Raw genomic sequence first — 16,697 nt, 5'->3', positions numbered from 1 at the left:
GCAGTGCTTTGTACAGTGTCTGGCACATAGTAAGTGCTTCGCAAATACCACTATTATTAATATTATTATTATTATTAGGAGCCCCTTCCCCCCCAGATCCAGATCCCACAACCCAGCTGCCAACCTTGGAGTCTCAGGTATCTCCCTGGCTCTGCCCTACCTGGACCTGCTGCCCATTGTCTAGCCCCTGGCCCTCTCCTACCCCCTCTGCTCTTGCTCTTTCAGTCGGGGTGGGTGAGGTCGTAGTAAAGTCGACCTCCTGTGGTTCACCTCTGAGCTCCCTGGAGGTGGCATCCATGATGACCACATTGTATCACAGTCCTAATCTCCATTTTACAGATGAGGTAACCAAGGCCCAGAGAAATGAAGTGACTTGCCCAAGGTCACACAGCAGACAAGTGGCAGAGCCAGGATTAGAACCCAGGCCCTTTTGACTCCCTGTGTGCAGAGCACTGTATTGAGCACTTGGGAGAGTCCAGTACAACTGAGTTAGCAGACAGGTCCCCTCCATAAGCTGGACTCCCCCCATGCTCGGATCCTGGTACCAAGCTTCTCTTTCATCATCATCAATCATATTTATTGAGCGCTTACTGTGTGCAGAGCACTGTACTAAGCGCTTGGGAAGTACAAATTGGCAACATATAGAGACAGTCCCTACCCAACAGTGGGCTCACAGTCTAAAAGTGACCCTCTTTGGGGCCTGAAAGTGACTCTCTAGATTGGAAGTTCATTGTGGGCAGGCAATGTCACTGTTTATTGTTGTACTTTCCAAAACACTTAGTCCAGTGCTCCGCACATAGTAAGCACTCAATAAATACAACTGAATGAATGAATGACTCCTGGGGACCATCTCTGGGCATGGTTACACCAACACCCCCTGGAAGGGATTGGGGTAATGGGGAGCGTCATGGTATTGTGGCTAGAGCCTGGGCCTGGGAGAAGGTAATGGGTTCTAATCCTAGCTCCGTCACCTGTCTGCTGTGTGACCCTGGGGAAGTCACTTCATTTCTCTGGGCCTCAGTTCCCTCATCTGGAAAATGGGGATTAAGAATGTGAGTCCCACGTGGGACAGGGACTGTCTCCAACCCGATTTGCTTGTATCCACCCCAGTGCTTCATACAGTGCCTGGCACAGGGGAAGCACTTAACAAATATAATCATCATTATTATTATTTTTCTAGTAATAAGGATGATGAAGATGGAGATGAAGATACCCACCCTTTGAACCTCCAAAGTGGTTTCTTATCTGCCCCGTACACGTTCCTTGGAGGCAGGGAGAGGTAGGGCCTCCTCTTGCCCGCTCTGGGCAGAGGAAGAAATGGGCCCGGAATGGCGAGGTGGCTTGGGGTAAGGCTAAGGGGCAGAGCCCCCACTTCACTCGGGGTCCTGCCAGCTGCGCTCAGCCCACACCCTTCGCTGGAGAGGCCACGTGGTCTCCCTTCTCCTCCTCGCCATCCCCAGACTCTCACCCCAACCTCTGCCAGCCCAGCCCACCTCACGGAGGGGGGCTCACTGAGAGCCATCCCAGTCCAAAATCACCCCTTCTGCCTGGGCCACCCTCTCTGGTCGTGTGTCCCTCCCCGTCCAACACGCACTGCACCTCCCTCGGTAGTTTAAACCCCTTCTGTTCTGCCTGGGGCGGAACTCAATCAATCAAATCAGTCAGTCAATCGATCAATGGTATTTATTGAGTACTTACTGTATGCAGAGCACTGGACTGAGCACTTGGGAGAGAATGATACAACAGAGTTGGTGGAAACATTCCCTGCCCGCAACGAGCTCCCGAGAAGCATTCTGTGTCTCTCTTCTCCTCCTCCTCCTCTGCCTCTTCCACACTAAACCTTTGCCTTTTTCTTCCAGTTAATAGTAATAATAATGATAGTCATGATATTTCAGCATTTGCTCTGTGCCAACACTTTGCTGAGCGCTGGGGTAGATACAGTACAGGCAGATTGGACACAATCCCTGCCCCACAGTGGGCTCGCCTTCTGAAGCGGGAGGGAGAACAGGTATTGAATCCCAATTTGACAGCCGAGGAAACTGAGGCCTAGAGAAACCAAGTGGCTTGCCCGAGGTCACCCAGCAGGCAGGTGGCAGAGCCAGGACGAGAACCCAGGTGTCCTGACCCCCCCATCCAGTACCCTGCCATGCCGGTCCACTGTTGAAGCGCTTGGGGATTGGCACCTGGAGGGTACCCTTTGGGGATGGAGTGGGAAGGGAGGCTGGCAGTGAGGGGTAGGTCCCTCCCTGGATTCGAGGGTCTGGCCCGGAGCAGGGCCATCCCCTGGCACGTCAGCCCAGTGGGGGCTTCCAAGGATGTTGGCATGAAGCCGGTCATTTCTCTCCTGAGGTCGAGCGGCAGCTGGGCGGGAGAGAGAGGGACAGGTTGGCAAACAGCAGGTCTCTCTGGGGGGGCAGAGCTAGGGGCTGACTGGGCTTGGGACGGGCGGAGTTGGGTGGTGGCGGGGAGGGGGCCAGAGGGCTTCTCTCTGGGCTGGGTAAGGGGGCAAGGAAGGGGAAGGGGATGGGGACAGGAGTTACCCCTGCAGTGAATGACTTAGGCGGATGTAGGAGCTAAGCGAGTGGGGCCTTGATGTGGGAGGTGAGAGGAGGAGGTGGGTTTTTTTATGGCATCTGTTTAGTGCTTACTATGTGTCAAGCATTGGTCTAAGCCCTGGGGTCCATACGGTCAGGTCAGGCCCAGTCCCTGTCCAGCATGGGGTTCACAGTCAAAGGAGGAGGGGGAACAGGTCAGTCAATCTTGAGCACTTGCTGTGCACAGAGCACTGTACTGAGCGCTTGGGAGAGGAGACTAAAGCAATAATAATAATAATAATAATGGCATTTGTTAAGCACTTACTATGTGCAAAGCACTGTTCTAAGCGCTGGGGGGGTGGATACAAGGTGATCAGGTTGTCCCGCATGGGGCTCACAGTCATAATCCCCATTTTACAGATGAGGTAACTGAGGCTCAGAGAAGTTAAGTGACTTGCCCAAGGTCACACAGCAGACGTGTGGTGGAGCCGGGATTTGAACCCATGACCTCTGACTCCAAAGCCCGGGCTCTTTCCGCTGAGCCACGCTGCTTCTCCAATAAACAGACACAGTCCCTGCCCACAAAGAGCTTCCAGTCTAGACAGACATTAATAGAAATAAGTAATTGACAGATATGGAAATAAGTGCTGTGGGGCTTGAGGAGAGGGGAATGAATACAAGGAACACTTTTCACCCCCATTTCACAGATGAGGGAACTGAGGCCCAGAGAAGTGAAGCGATTTGCTCGAGGTTGCACAGTGGGCAAATGATGGAGCCAGGATGAGAACCCAGGTCCTCTGGCTCCCGGGCCTGGGCTCTTTCTACCAGGCCGTACTGCTTCTCTCCCCCTGAGGTGAGGGCATTTAGGCAAAGGAGGACTTGGGAGCTGAGGCCCGGCCGGGTAGCCATCAGGGCGGACTCGCAGGCCTTTCTCTGACCCCTCTCTCGCCCTCTGCCCCGGCACCGAGGCCCTGGGCTAGATCCAGAAGCAGAGTGGTCAGCGCCTCCCGGCCACCCGGGAGGCCTTCCAATATCTGCGGCTCCCGTGGGAAGCTGACTGGGCCGTGGGCCCCCCCCGGGCAAACATTCCCTGGAATCCCAGGGAATGTGTCTTGTTTTATTGTCCTTTCCCAAGCGCTTAGTCCAGTGCTCTGCACACAGTAAGCATTCAATGACTATGATTGAATAAATGAGTTGGCAAGATTGACTGAGCACCTGCTGTGTTCTGTTGTCCTCTCCCAAGCGTTTAGTGCAGTGCTGTGCGCACAGTAAGCTCTCAGTAAATACCTTTGACTGACCATGCACTGCCTTGAACCTAGCGCCTGTTGGGAGAGGATGGGAGAGCTGGAGGGGCGGGGGCGTCTCTCCACACTGTGGGGCCGGGGCAGAGCAGTCTCTCCCACCGACTCTGGTGAGTGAGGGGGAGAAGAGGCATGGGCACTGGGATCGAAACTTGTCCTCTAAACTAAGTTGGTTTTGGGCAGGGAATGTGTCTGTTTCTTGTTCTATTGTAGTCCCCCAAGTGCTTAGTACAGTGCTTTGCACATAGTAAGTGCTCAATAAATATGAATGAATGAATGAAACGGACGGAAGCTCAGAAGGCGCAGACAGGGCCCGGATTCCTCCCCGCCCCTGGTCAGAGCGAGGCTCCCTTCGCTCCTAATGTCGGGTGGTTCAAGGCGAGGCCAGAGACACTGGGGGGCAAGCGGACCCCAAGGCCCTGTCAGAGGGAAAGTGGGGGCCACGCTGGGCCCTAAACTGCGAGGTTGCCTGACAGGGATGATGATGATGACGGTATTTGTTAAGCGCTCACTATGTGCCAAGCACTGCTCAAAGTGCTGGGGTAGGCAGGGTCATCAGGTTGGACTCAATCCATTTCCCAAATGGGACTCACAGCATTAATCCCCATTTTTCAGATGAGGTAACAGGTCCAGAGAAGTGAAGCGACTTGCCCAAGGTCACGCAGCAGACAGGCGGTGGACCTGGGATTAGAACTCGGTCCTTCCGATTCCCAGGTCTGGGATCTATCTACTAGCCACGCCACTCCTCAAGGAGGGCGACCGGCTGGACAAGAGCAGGTGGGGGGTCGCCTACCGTGAGTTGGGCCCGAGTCTGGCCAGGGTTGGCTGGCGCCCAAGGGCCACTGATATCCGGGGGACACTCTGGAGGGGGAGTGAGGAACAGAGCAGGGTCTGGCCCTGGGCCAGGAGGCCGGGAAGCCGGGTGGGGGTAGCGGGAAGCCTTTCCCAGTCCATGAGCCCTGCAGTCTGTCCCCACCCCCACCCCGCCATGCGAAACCCGGCTTCCTGTTGACAGAGCGGCGCGGCAGTGGGCAGGGAAACCCCGGGCCTGTCCTGCCCCACCCAGTCCAGTCTGTGCTCATCCTGCTTCCCAGCTGTGCTCTCCCTCCTATTCCTCCTCCTCTTCTTCCTCCTCTTCCACCCCGTCCCCAACCCTGCCTCTCTCACCTGGCCCAGGGGTGGAAGCAGGAGGCCTAGATGGAGCTGGGCCAGGGCATGACGCGGGCCCTCGTCGGTAGCCAGCCCCGGGTTGGCGCCTGAAGAAGGGGTCGCCCCCGGGGCGGGTTGTCTAGACACGGGGGGAGGCACAGGGGGGTTCGCCCCCTCGGAGAGGCCAGAGGGTCCCGGCCCCCGGAGTGGAGGGAGACGGCCAACGGCACCAGGCTGTCCGCCCGCGGGACCCTCGAGTGGGCATAGGGGACGGACATGGCATCCGGGACCCCTGCTGCAGCCCTGGGAGGGTCCAAGCTGGAAGCAGGAGTCAGGCTGGCACGCCGACTGGTGGACCCTGCTGGTGGGGACCAACGGGGGGGCACAGGAGATGGCATCGGTGGTGGACGGAGGGTCGGGGCCGGGGGCTTGGCTGTGGGAGGCTGTTGGCACTGTGGGCGGAGAGGCCCCGGGCCCCCAAAGCCCGTTCTGCCCCGCCCGACTCTGCCCAGGTTTGTCATCCGCTCTCTAATCCCGGGCGGGCGCTGGTTCCCTGCTCTTGCCCGGGCCTGTCTCCCAGCCGCCCCCGGCAGCGGAGGCCTCCACCCTTGCTGGTGCTGGGAAGGGCTCGGAGACCATCCACCGAGGGGCAAGACCCCACATCTGGGAGTCAGAGGACCTGGGTTCTCACCCCGACTCCACCACACTTCTGCTGCGTGACCTTGGCCAAGTCACTTCACTTTTCTGGACCTCAGTCATCCCATCTGTCAAATGACTGTGAACCACATACAGGATGGGGCCTGTGTCCAACCTGAAGCTTGTATCTACCCTAGCGCATAGACTCCTTAGACTGTGAGCCCCATGCTGGACAGGGACTGGGCCTGACCTGAACAGTGCCGGACACATAGTGAGCATTTAACATTTACCACAGTTATTATTGTTACGCCCTGTCTCTGGGCCAGGCCCGCTGGTCTGAGTGGACGTTCAAGGCACAGGGAGGGTGGGCGAGGAGCTGAGCCCAACCACAGGGAGGGCACCCAATGCCACCCACCCCCCTGCTTGACGGTGAGTCCTCTCGCCTCCCCACAAATTTAGGGCTTCCCCTCTCCTTCCTCCTCTCCCTGCCCCACTGCAAAAATGTCGTTGTACTTCCGCTGTTAGAAAGTTTTCAGGTGAGAACTGCGTTCACCTTGGGCAGAGCCCAACACACACACACACACACCCTGCTGCTGCTGCTGCTCAGGGGAGTGGCCTGGCCCGGCCTAGCCTGGGTGATGCTGACAAACTGGGAGGTGGCGGGGGTGCCAGGGTGGGCAGGTCCGGAGCCAGTGGCGGCAGGGACCGTGAGGGAAACCGAAGGCCGTGGGCAAAGGGGTGCGTGCTGACGGAGCTATGCGTCAGGGATTCGCGGGGAGCCCCGGGGATCGGGGTGGGTGGAGTCAGGCGGGGTCTGCCCCGAAAGGCTTCCCGGAGGAGGCGGGGTGTGAGAGAGAGCTCAGAAAATGGGCAGGGGCGCAGTTGGGCCAAGACAGGTGGGGAGGGCGTTCTGGATAGGGTTTTGTGTGGAAGCCAACCCCTCTTCACCAGGATCCACCCCTCCACTGCCACCCCTGAGTTCTTGACGGGGTCCTGGGGAGTCAGGGATGCCTGGGTCCTTGCTCCCGCCCCTTCATTCCCCTCCTTTGCCCCCCCCCCCCCCCCCCAGCATCCTCCCTCTCCCCCTGGTTCCCTCCCTCTCCCCGCCTCCACTCAGCCCCACACTGTTCTCTCTCCGTCTCCCTCTCTCTCCCCCATCTCTTTCTCTGTCCCCGGTTCTCTGTCAGCCTGGGGCTCCGGAGCGGCAGCTGGCAGCCTGGGGCAGAGCTTGTCTCATCCCCCCACGGATGGTGGGCGATCGGTAACCGTCTGGTCCGGGCAGGCGGACGGGCAGGCGCTGCAGCTTCCCGGCTCCGGCTCCCGGCCACACGCCACCTGCCCTTCTTAGATTTCACCCCAGGGTTTGGGTTTCAGCTGTGGGTCGGTGGGCGCCGGGCGCCCGAGGGTGAAGGAGCTGGTGGAGAGAAGGGGCGCATTGCTGAGAGAGAGATAGGGAGAGAGAGAGAGAGTAAATCAACCAGCGTAGCCTAAGGGAAAGAGCTCGGGCCTGAGAGTCAGAGGACCTGGGTTCTCATCCCGGCTCCACCACCCATCATCTGTGTGACCCTGGGCAAGTCATTTCACTTCTCTGGGCCTCAGTTCCCTCATCTGTAAAGCGGGGATTATGTGGGACAGGGACTGTGTCCAACCTGATTATCTTGCATCTACCCCAACACTTAGTACAGTGCCTCACGCATAGTAAGCACTTAACAAACAAAAAAATGGGTGAGAGGCCCAGAAGGGATCATAGAAATAGGGAGTCAGCCGAGTCTGGGGTGGAGCGTGCTGAGGAACGGGATGTCAGGGGCCAACCTGAGGTCAGCGGAGGCCGGGCAGAATCCACCAGCCCAGCACAGCCCAACTCACTCATTCATTCAATTATATTTATTGAGTGCTTACTGTGTGCTGTATTAAGTGCTTGGAAGAGTACAGTAGAACGATAAACAGACACATCCCTGCACCTCCGTGAATCCCTCTCATGTCAGCCCCAGCCCACCAATCACTGCCATCACTGCTGCTTTGTGGGCACCTCCTGTCTAGTTCAGGGAGAGGGACATGGCAAGCATGCAGATTTAGACTGCAAACCTAGCGAGGGCAAGGACAGATCTTCTCTCTCCCTCTCCCAAGAGCTTCGTACAGTGGTCTGCCCACAAGAGGGTCAGTGATGATGATGATGGTTTTTGCTAAGCACTTACTATGTGACAGACACTAGTCAGTAAGCAGTGTCGGGGGCCGGGGTGGGGGGGGGTAGAAGAGGTGGTGAGGAGGAAGTGGGAAGTGCGGGCGAAGGAAATTTAGGAATGGCTGCCCTCCCACGGGCAGGGGCCGTGGTCATCCACAAACTCTCACCGGGGCCTGGGCCAGACGCTTTCTCAATTGGACACATGCATCCAGTGCTCTGCCCATAGAAGGTGCTCAAAATGTCCCAAAATATACCATAGCACTTCTGTCCATATCCTTAATTTATTTATTTCTATTAATGTCTGTCTCCCCATAGAAGCTCACTGTGGGCAGGGAATGTGTCTGTTTATTATTCTGTTGTCATCTCCTAAGCGCTTAATACAGCGTTCTGCACGTAGTAAGCGCTCAATGAATATGATTGAGTGAAAGAATGAACCATTGAGGGATGGTGCGAGGCCTGACCAGTCACTGGCCACCATTACCGCTGCGGTTTCCTGGAGAAGGCCAGGGCTTCCATGTGACCTTAGGCAAGTCACTTCTCTGGGCCTCCGTTCCCTCAGCTGCTAAAAAGGGATTCGATCCTCTTGCTTCCTCTTACGTAGACCGTGAGCCCCATGTGGGACTCGATGATCTCATATTTTCCCCAGTGCTTAGTACAGCGCTGGGCACATGGTAAGCGCTTTACAAAGACCATGATTATGTTAACCTTCTCCTGTACTTTGATCTCATTTATCTTGCCACCGACCTCTCACCCAACCCAGCCACCTCCTCCACCCTCTCGGGAGGAAATCGGGTCCGGGAGGCTGGGACAGAAGAAGATGTGGAGCCTCCTATCCCGAGGCCTGGAAATCTGGGAAAGGTACACACCGACACTGACCGCCCCCCCTTGCCCGGAGGCAGAGGAATAGACCCAATGACCTCCCGGGGCACCATCTGGTCCGTAAAGACTGGGATGATGGAGAAGCCACCCTCAATCACCTGCTCCGGCATCTGCTAGTTGTGCCTGCCAGGAAGTTTTCTCCCTTATTAGCCTTAAGAAACACTCAGTTGCTCTTCCCTTTTTTTAAATAAAAAATTATATATATATATATATATATATATATATATATATATATGTATGTAGTATTTAAGTGCTTACTATGTGCCAGGTGCTGTATTTAGTGCTGGGGTAACTTCAAGACAATTAGGTTGGACCCAGCCCCTGTCCCACATGGGGCTCACAGTCTTAATCCCCATTTTACAGATGAGGTGATGGAGGCACAGAGAAGTGAAAGGGCCTGCCCAAGGTCACACAGCAGATAAGTGGAGGAGCTGGGATTGGAACCCAGGTTGTTCCGACTCCCAGGCTTGGGCTTCTAAAAGGATCCATCTAAATGGATATATCCAGCCTGAGGGACAGAGGCAGAGCCCAGACCCCAGCCATAGCAGCAGGCAGACAGGCAACCAACCAATCAGAGGGATTTACCATGGGCTCTACTGAGCTAATAATAATGATAATAATAATAATAATAATGATGATATTTGTTAAGCGCTTACTATGTGCAAAGTACTGTTCTAAGCGCTGAGGAGGTTACCAGGTGATTAGGCTGTCCCACAGGGGTTCACAGTTTAAATCCCCATTTTACAGATGAGGTAACTGAGGCCCAGAGAAGTGAAGTGACTTGCCCAAAGTCACACAGCTGACAGTTGGTGGAGCTGGGATTTGAACCCGTGACCTCTGACTCCAAAGCCCGGGCTCTTTCCACTGAGCCACGCTGGTGGTATTCGTTAAGCAATTACTATGTGCCAAGCACTGTTCTAAGCGCTGGGGTAAGTACAAGGTTATCAGGTTGTCCCACGAGGGGCTCGCAGTCTTAATCCCCACTTTACAGATGAGGTAAGTGAGGCACAGAGAAGTTAAGTGACTTGCCCAGGGTCACACAGCAGACAAGTGGTGGAGCGAGAATTAGAACCCAAGACCTATGACTTCCAAGCCTGTGCTCTTTCCACTAGGCCACGCTGCTTCATAAAAATAATAATGGTATTTAAGCGATTTCTATGTGCCAAACACTGTTCTAAGCGCTGGGGTAGGTACAAGCTAATCAGGTTGTCCTGCATGGGGCTCAACCTGAATCCCTGTTTTACAGATGAGGGAACTGAGGCCCAGAGAAGTGAAATGGTTTGCCCAAGGTCACACAGCAGTGGCACCACCGACCTCTCCACATCCTGGAACCCCTCCCTCTTAATAGCCAACAGATCATCACTCTCCCCACCTTCAAAACCTTATTCAAAGCCCGTCCCCTCCCAGAGGCCTTCCCTGACTAAGCCCTAATTTCCTCTTCTCCCTCTCCCTCCAGCATCACCCTTGCACTTGGATTTGCTCCCTTTATTCACCCCATCCTCAGATTCCCTCCCCCCAGCACTTATGTCTCTATTTGTCATTTATTTCCATTAACATTAGTCTCCCCCTCTAGACTGCAAGCTCCTTGTGGGCAGGGAATGTGTCTACCAACTTCATTCATTCAATTGTATTTGAGTGCTCACTGTGTGCAGAGCACTGTACTAAGCACTTGGGAGAGTCCAATATAGCAATAAACAGAAACATTCCCTGCCCACAGTGAGCTTCCAGTCTAGAAGGGGAGACAGACATGAATAGAAATAAACTACGGTTATGTATATAAGTACTGTGGGGCTGGGAAGGGGGATCATCATCATCATCATCAATCGTATTTATTGAGTGCTTACTATGTGCAGAGCACTGTACTAAGCGCTTGGGAAGTACAAATTGGCAACATATAGAGACAGTCCCTACCCAACAGTGGGCTCACAGTCTAAAAGGGGAAGACAGAGAACAAAACAAACCATTTTAACAAAATAAAATAAATAGAATAGATATGTACAAGTAAAATAAATAGAGTAATAAATATGTACAAACATATATACATATATACAGGTGCTGTGGGGAAGGGAAGGAGGTAAGAAGGGGGGGATGGGGGGGGCGAGAGGGAGAGGAAGGAAGGGGCTCAGTCTGGGAAGGCCTCCTGGAGGAGGTGAGCTGAATAAAGGGAGCGAGTCAGGATGACTCAGAAGGGAGTGGGGAAAAGAGGAAAAGTGGGTTTAGTCACGGAAGGCCTCTTGGAGGAGATGAGCCTTCAATAACTCAGTTCTGTTGGAGTCTCCCAAGTGCTTAGATCAGCGCTGTGCACACAGTAAGCGCTCAGTAGATACCAAAATAATAAAGCACTCAAATGTCATTGAGTGGGAGAGTCCAATAGAGGCCAAGCCCCCATTCCCCACCTTCGAGGAGCTTCCAATCTAAGGGGTCAGATAGACGGACAGATAAATTATTTGAAAGTAGTGGAAATAGGACATGGCGACACAGATGTGTCCATGTGGAGTGGCCGAGTTGATAATTGGGCGCACACTGAATGGACACAAAAGCGGTCAAGAGGGCATTCGGGATGTCGGGAGACCTGTCGGGTCGGCCCAGCCTGTAACATTGGCACTGGAGAGGGCAGTGAGGGACTGAGAAGCGGTGTGGCCTAGTGGCTAGAGCCAAGGCCTGGGACTCAGAAGGACCTGACTTCTCATCTCAGGCCACCATTTGTCTGCTTGTGAGTTTGGGTAAATCACGTCACTTCTCTGGGCCTCAGTTCCCTCATCTGGAAAATGGGGATTTAAGACCACGAGCCTCACCCGGGACAGGGACCGTTTCCAACCCAATTATGGTCATATCTATCCCAGCTCTTAATACAGTGCCTGGCACAAAGCGCTTAACTACCACAATTTGTTAATTTAAGGAACATGCCTACCGACTCTGTTATATTGGGCTCTCCTAAGCAATTAGGGCAGAGACGTGGAGAGGGCATTTTTGAGGTGAATTATCTCTCGTTCATCTCTCCTTCCACCTCAGGCCACCTCTCCACCCAGAAAGATCTAACCGGGGGAGAAAAGACAGCAAAAAGGGCTGCGTGTGTGCATGCCTGCCTATGTGAGTGTACGTGTGTGTGTGGGCATGTGTATGTACACATCCATACTGCGTGTCTCCGTCCCACTGGGGGAGGGGAATCCCTTATGTTCCACTGCCAACTGAGACAGGAGAGTGTAACTCCCTCTGCAGCTCTGACACCCCCAAAGTGTTTAAGTGCCTACTACGTGCTAAGTGCTGGGCTGGATGCAAAGACAGTCGGATCGGACACTGTCCCTGACCCAAACCGGGCTCACGGTCTAAGTAGGAGGGAGAGCAGGTACTGAGTGTCCATTTTGCAGATGAGGAAACCGAGGCTCAGAGTGGTGAACTGACTTGCCCAAAGGTCCCCCAGCCCTCTCCTGCCTCAGTGCCTGCCCCCCTCCACTGAAAGGGGAGAAGATCGGCTCGGACGCTTTCATGAGTTGGGAGGGGGAGGGGGAGGCTCCTCTTCTCCCTGGTTTCCCTCCCTGCAGCACTTTCTCTTGGAATTACTGTAGCTCAGATCCTGAAAAGTGGCTCCCAGGCTGATGACTGACTAAGGAATGTGTGCGTGTGTATGCGTGTGGAGAGAGGGAGAGGGATTTCTGCATGGTATCAGACTAGGCCTGCCCCCACTCCTTACTGGGCCTTTTTTCCCTTCCCCAGTCTCCCAGCCCCCTGAGATTCCTGGGGTTCCTGGGAGCCCACAAATCCGTGGTGAGGTGGCAGGGGGAGAGGGAGCAGGCTGACCCAGACCGGGAAGAACCACCAGGGGAAGCCAAGAGAGGGTGGGGCATGGGATGGCACCGCCACAGGGGAATCACCTCAGTGGGTTCCCAGGTGAGAGAGCCCAGGAATCTGGGGGGGTGGGGGGGAGAGTGTAAGTGTGTGTGTAATGTTTTGTTTGCTTCCCCCAGCGGCCTGCACCCCTCAACCCCAGGTTCTGTCCCGTGCCTCTTCCTACCTGCCTGTCTCTCTCTCCACTTGGGGTTTGAGGTCTGGCCTGGCTGGGCACTGCAGGGGGACCCGGGCGTGCCAGGGCAGCATCTAGGACGGGAAGGAACCCCAAGTCTTCAGGACCACCCTGCCGAGTGTGGCCCAGGCTGGGGGCTCCCCCCTCCATCCCTAGAGAGGAGGGCCAGTGGGAGGAGGCAGGAGCGGGGGTGGGTGGTGGTGGGGCCTGACCTCGGAAGTGGCCTGGGCCTCCTCTCCCCTTCCTCCCCCCACCCCACTCTGGCCTACCTTCCACAGGAGGGCAGTTTGTGGGGTCCAGGGAAGTGGGAGGGGCCTTCTTTTGTGAGGCCACAAGCCTGAGGGAGTGGGCTCCGGGGCTGACGGGGACTGGATGATGGGATCCCGGGTTGCCCCAGAGCTGAACAGCACGGAGCCAGGCGGGTGGGCAGGAAAACAGGCCTATTATTCTCCCCCTGCTGGGGAGAACCCTGCCTCAGTACCCTGCCACCTCCCCGCCTCCTGCTTTGAAACGGTTCAAGATAAACAGGTGCTGCCCCCAGGCCCCCCCCCCCCCTCCACCCCCAATGGGGTTCCCTCCTGGAAGAAGGAGCTGTTGGCCTAGGGATTGGCTTTGTTGTCTGAGCCGGGCCTAAGTTCCCCGACCAGCCAACAGCCACCGCTCCATCTCTCCCTGCCTCGTCCTCCTCCTTGTGGAAGTCGTCATCGCTCCCCGGACCACCTCTCTCTCCCGGGAAGCCTACCCCCAGCCAGGCTCCCCCAAGGGGAAGAGGCCAGATAGGCCCAGCCCTTAAGGAGGGCGGGCTGAGTCCCAGATGGGGACCAGCCATCTCCTCGTCCCCCAGCCCTGGGCTCCGTGATCCCGGTTTACTGGCCATCCCCTCTGTGGACACTCTCCAACCCATCCTTCAAACCATGGCATGTACTGAATGCTCTGAGCCCAGAACTAAGCAGTTGGGAGCTTTTGGTACAATATGTCCACAGGCAGCCGGGAAATGTCCGTGGACCATCCCCAAGTCCTTTCCCGCACCTCTCTCTCTCTCCCCCAGACCAGACACCAGGAACGCGTCCATCATCACCGCCAGGCATCCTCAGGGGTCAGGACTGTGGGGCGGGGCCTCCTGCCATCTCACCCACCCTGGTGGTCTCCGCCAGCCCCTCCCCGCCGCATACCCCGGGCCCCGATTCTCCATCCCCTCTGCATCCACCTCTGTGCGGGGGACAGAAGGGGTGGGAGCCAGCTTGGGAGTCTCCCTGCTGGACCCCCCCGCCTCGGGATGTCTGTGGCAGAAGCTCCCCCCTACCCTGCTGACCCTGCTGCTCAGTAACCACCCACCTCCAATAATGATAATGCTAATGGCCCGGGTAATAGCACCTCCCATCTGCCTCCGTTTATGTGGCGTCTTTATTTCCCAAAATGCGTTCTCGCCAATTAGCTCACTCTATCCACCCGACACCCCCGGGAGGCAGGGATTGGGCCCCCGGGATTCCTCTTCTCATTCATTCAGTCGTATTTATTGAGTGCTTACTGTGTGCAGAGCACTGTACTAAGCGCTGTTCTCATTGTACAGGCCAGAAAACCGAGGCCCAGAGAGGCCCGGGTCACACAGCGGGGACCAGAACTGAGGTTCCTGGGCTCCAACATGAAACCTCCCGACCTTTCTCCCACACCCCACTTCCTCCAAATGCCCCCCCCCACTGCTTTCACCTGCTGGTCCCACTGCACTCAGGCCTTCCCTTCCAGTCCCCCCTGCAGACCTGTCCCCCCACCTCCGAGCCATTCCCCTACTGGGAGTCCCCTCCCCCATCTTCTTCACCAACCCACGGCCTGCCTCTTCTTCAAAGCCAATCAATTAATCGTATTTATTGAGCGCTTGCCAGGTGCTGAGCACTGGACTAAGCCCTTGAGAGAGTACAGTATAACAGAGCTGACAGACATATTCTCTGCCCACAACACGTTTACAGTCTAGATGGGGAGCTAGACATTAATATAAATTGACATATGATGGATATGGACACAAGTGCTGTGGGGCTTAGGGAGGGATGAATAAAGGGAGCAAATCCAAGTGCAAGGGTGGCACAGAAGGGAGTGGGAGAAGAGGAGATGAAGGCCGAGTTGCGGAAAGCCTCTTGGAGAAGATGGGCCTTCAGCAAGGCTTCGAAGGCAGGGAGAGAGGTGGTCTGCCAGATATGAAGAGGCAGGGCATTCCAGGCCAGAGGCAGACATGGGCAAGGAGTCGACGGCGAGAGAGATGAGATCAAGATACAGTGAGTAGGTTGCATTAGAGGACAGAAGTGTGCAGGAAGTGTGCAGTCTGGGCTGTAGTATAATTCTATTTATTTTGATGCTACTGATGCCTGTCTAATTGTTTTGTTTTGTTGTGTGTCTCCCCCTTCTAGACTGTGAGCCTGTTGTTGGGTAGGGATTGTCTCTATCTGATGCCGAATTGTACTTTCCAAGCTCTTAGTACGGTGCTGTGCACACAGCAAGCGCTCAGTAAACCTTCCTTCCTCTCCCCCTCGTCCCCCTCTCCATCCCCCCCATCTTACCTCCTTCCCTTCTCCACAGCACCTGTATATATGTATATATGTTTGTACATATTTATTACTCTATTTATTTATTTATTTTACTTGTACATATCTATTTTATTTATTTCATTTTGTTAGTATGTTTGGTTTTGTTCTCTGTCCCCCCTTTTAGACTGTGAGCCCACTGTTGGGTAGGGACTGTCTCTATATGTTGCCAATTTGTACTTCCCAAGCGCTTAGTACAGTGCTCTGCACATAGTAAGCGCTCAATAAGTATGATTGATGATGATGATGATGAATGAATGAATGAATAGTAGGAGAGCAGCGAGGTGAGGTAGGAGGGGGCAAGGTGATGGATGCTTTAAAGCCAATGGTGAGGAGTGTTTGTTTGATGCCGAGGTGGATGGGCAACCCCTGGAACTTCTTGAGGAGTGGGGAGACGTAGCTTGAACGTTTTTGTAGAAAAATCAAGTCTCCCTCCCTCGGGAAGCCTTCCCAGACCCCAGAAGTGGGAGCTGGAGTGGCCAAAAAGTCACTCGGGGCTTCCAAACTCACGAGGGGATTGGCTCAAGGCTAGAAGCAGTGTGGTCCTAGTGGAAGGAGCCCAGCCAGAAGTCAGAAGACCTAGGTTCTAATCCTCCGCCATTTGTCTGCTGGGTGACCTCGGGCAAGTCACTTGGCTTTTCTGGGCCTCAGTTACTTGATCTGTAAAATGGGGATTCAGTTCCTGTTCTCCTTCCTACTTAAGCTACGAGCCTCTTGTTGAGATGGGAGCCACATCTGACCTGATTAGCTTGTATCTACTTGAGCATTTACTACAGTGCTCTGCACACACTAAGTGCTTAACAAATACCACCCCCATTAGTATAGTTATTATCGACCGACTTGGTCGTGCCTTTCATTCCATCCACTTCTTTTCCACCTCCCCCTCCACCCCCAGGCATCGGTTTGTCTCTGCAGGTTCATTCATTCATTCAATCGTATTTATTGAGCGCTTACTGTGTGCAGAGCACTGTACTAAGCTCTTGGGAAGTACAAGCTGGCAACATATAGAGACAGTCCCTACCCAACAGCGGGCTCACAGTCTCTGCTATGGAGAGAATGTCCTTGCCCCCACCATTGTTTGTGGGTCTCCTGGCACGTTTGTGTCTGGGGGGACAGTCTGCCCACCATGTTCCTCAAGGGCAGGGCCCGGACCAGTTACCGGAACCCAGCCGCCCCGGGGGCTCATGCCAGAAGAGTGAGGGTGGGCCTGGGGCCACCTGGCCATTCCCCTAGGTCAGGGGGACCTGCCCAGCCTGTTCAGTCCTACCTCCCTAAGCCCCCGGTTGTGTCTATTTCCCACGCTGGAGCCAAATGCAGAATTAAGTGGTGATGGGCAGGGGGGATGGACTCCCACGGGGAAGTGGGAGTTGGAGGGGCTGCTCACTCAACCAGGGGACTTTGGGGAGACAGGCTGGGGTAGCC

This window comes from Tachyglossus aculeatus, chromosome Y4 (assembly GCF_015852505.1).
Source record: "Tachyglossus aculeatus isolate mTacAcu1 chromosome Y4, mTacAcu1.pri, whole genome shotgun sequence".
NCBI lineage: Eukaryota > Metazoa > Chordata > Mammalia > Monotremata > Tachyglossidae > Tachyglossus > Tachyglossus aculeatus.
Note: the sequence above shows the minus strand (reverse complement) of the source record.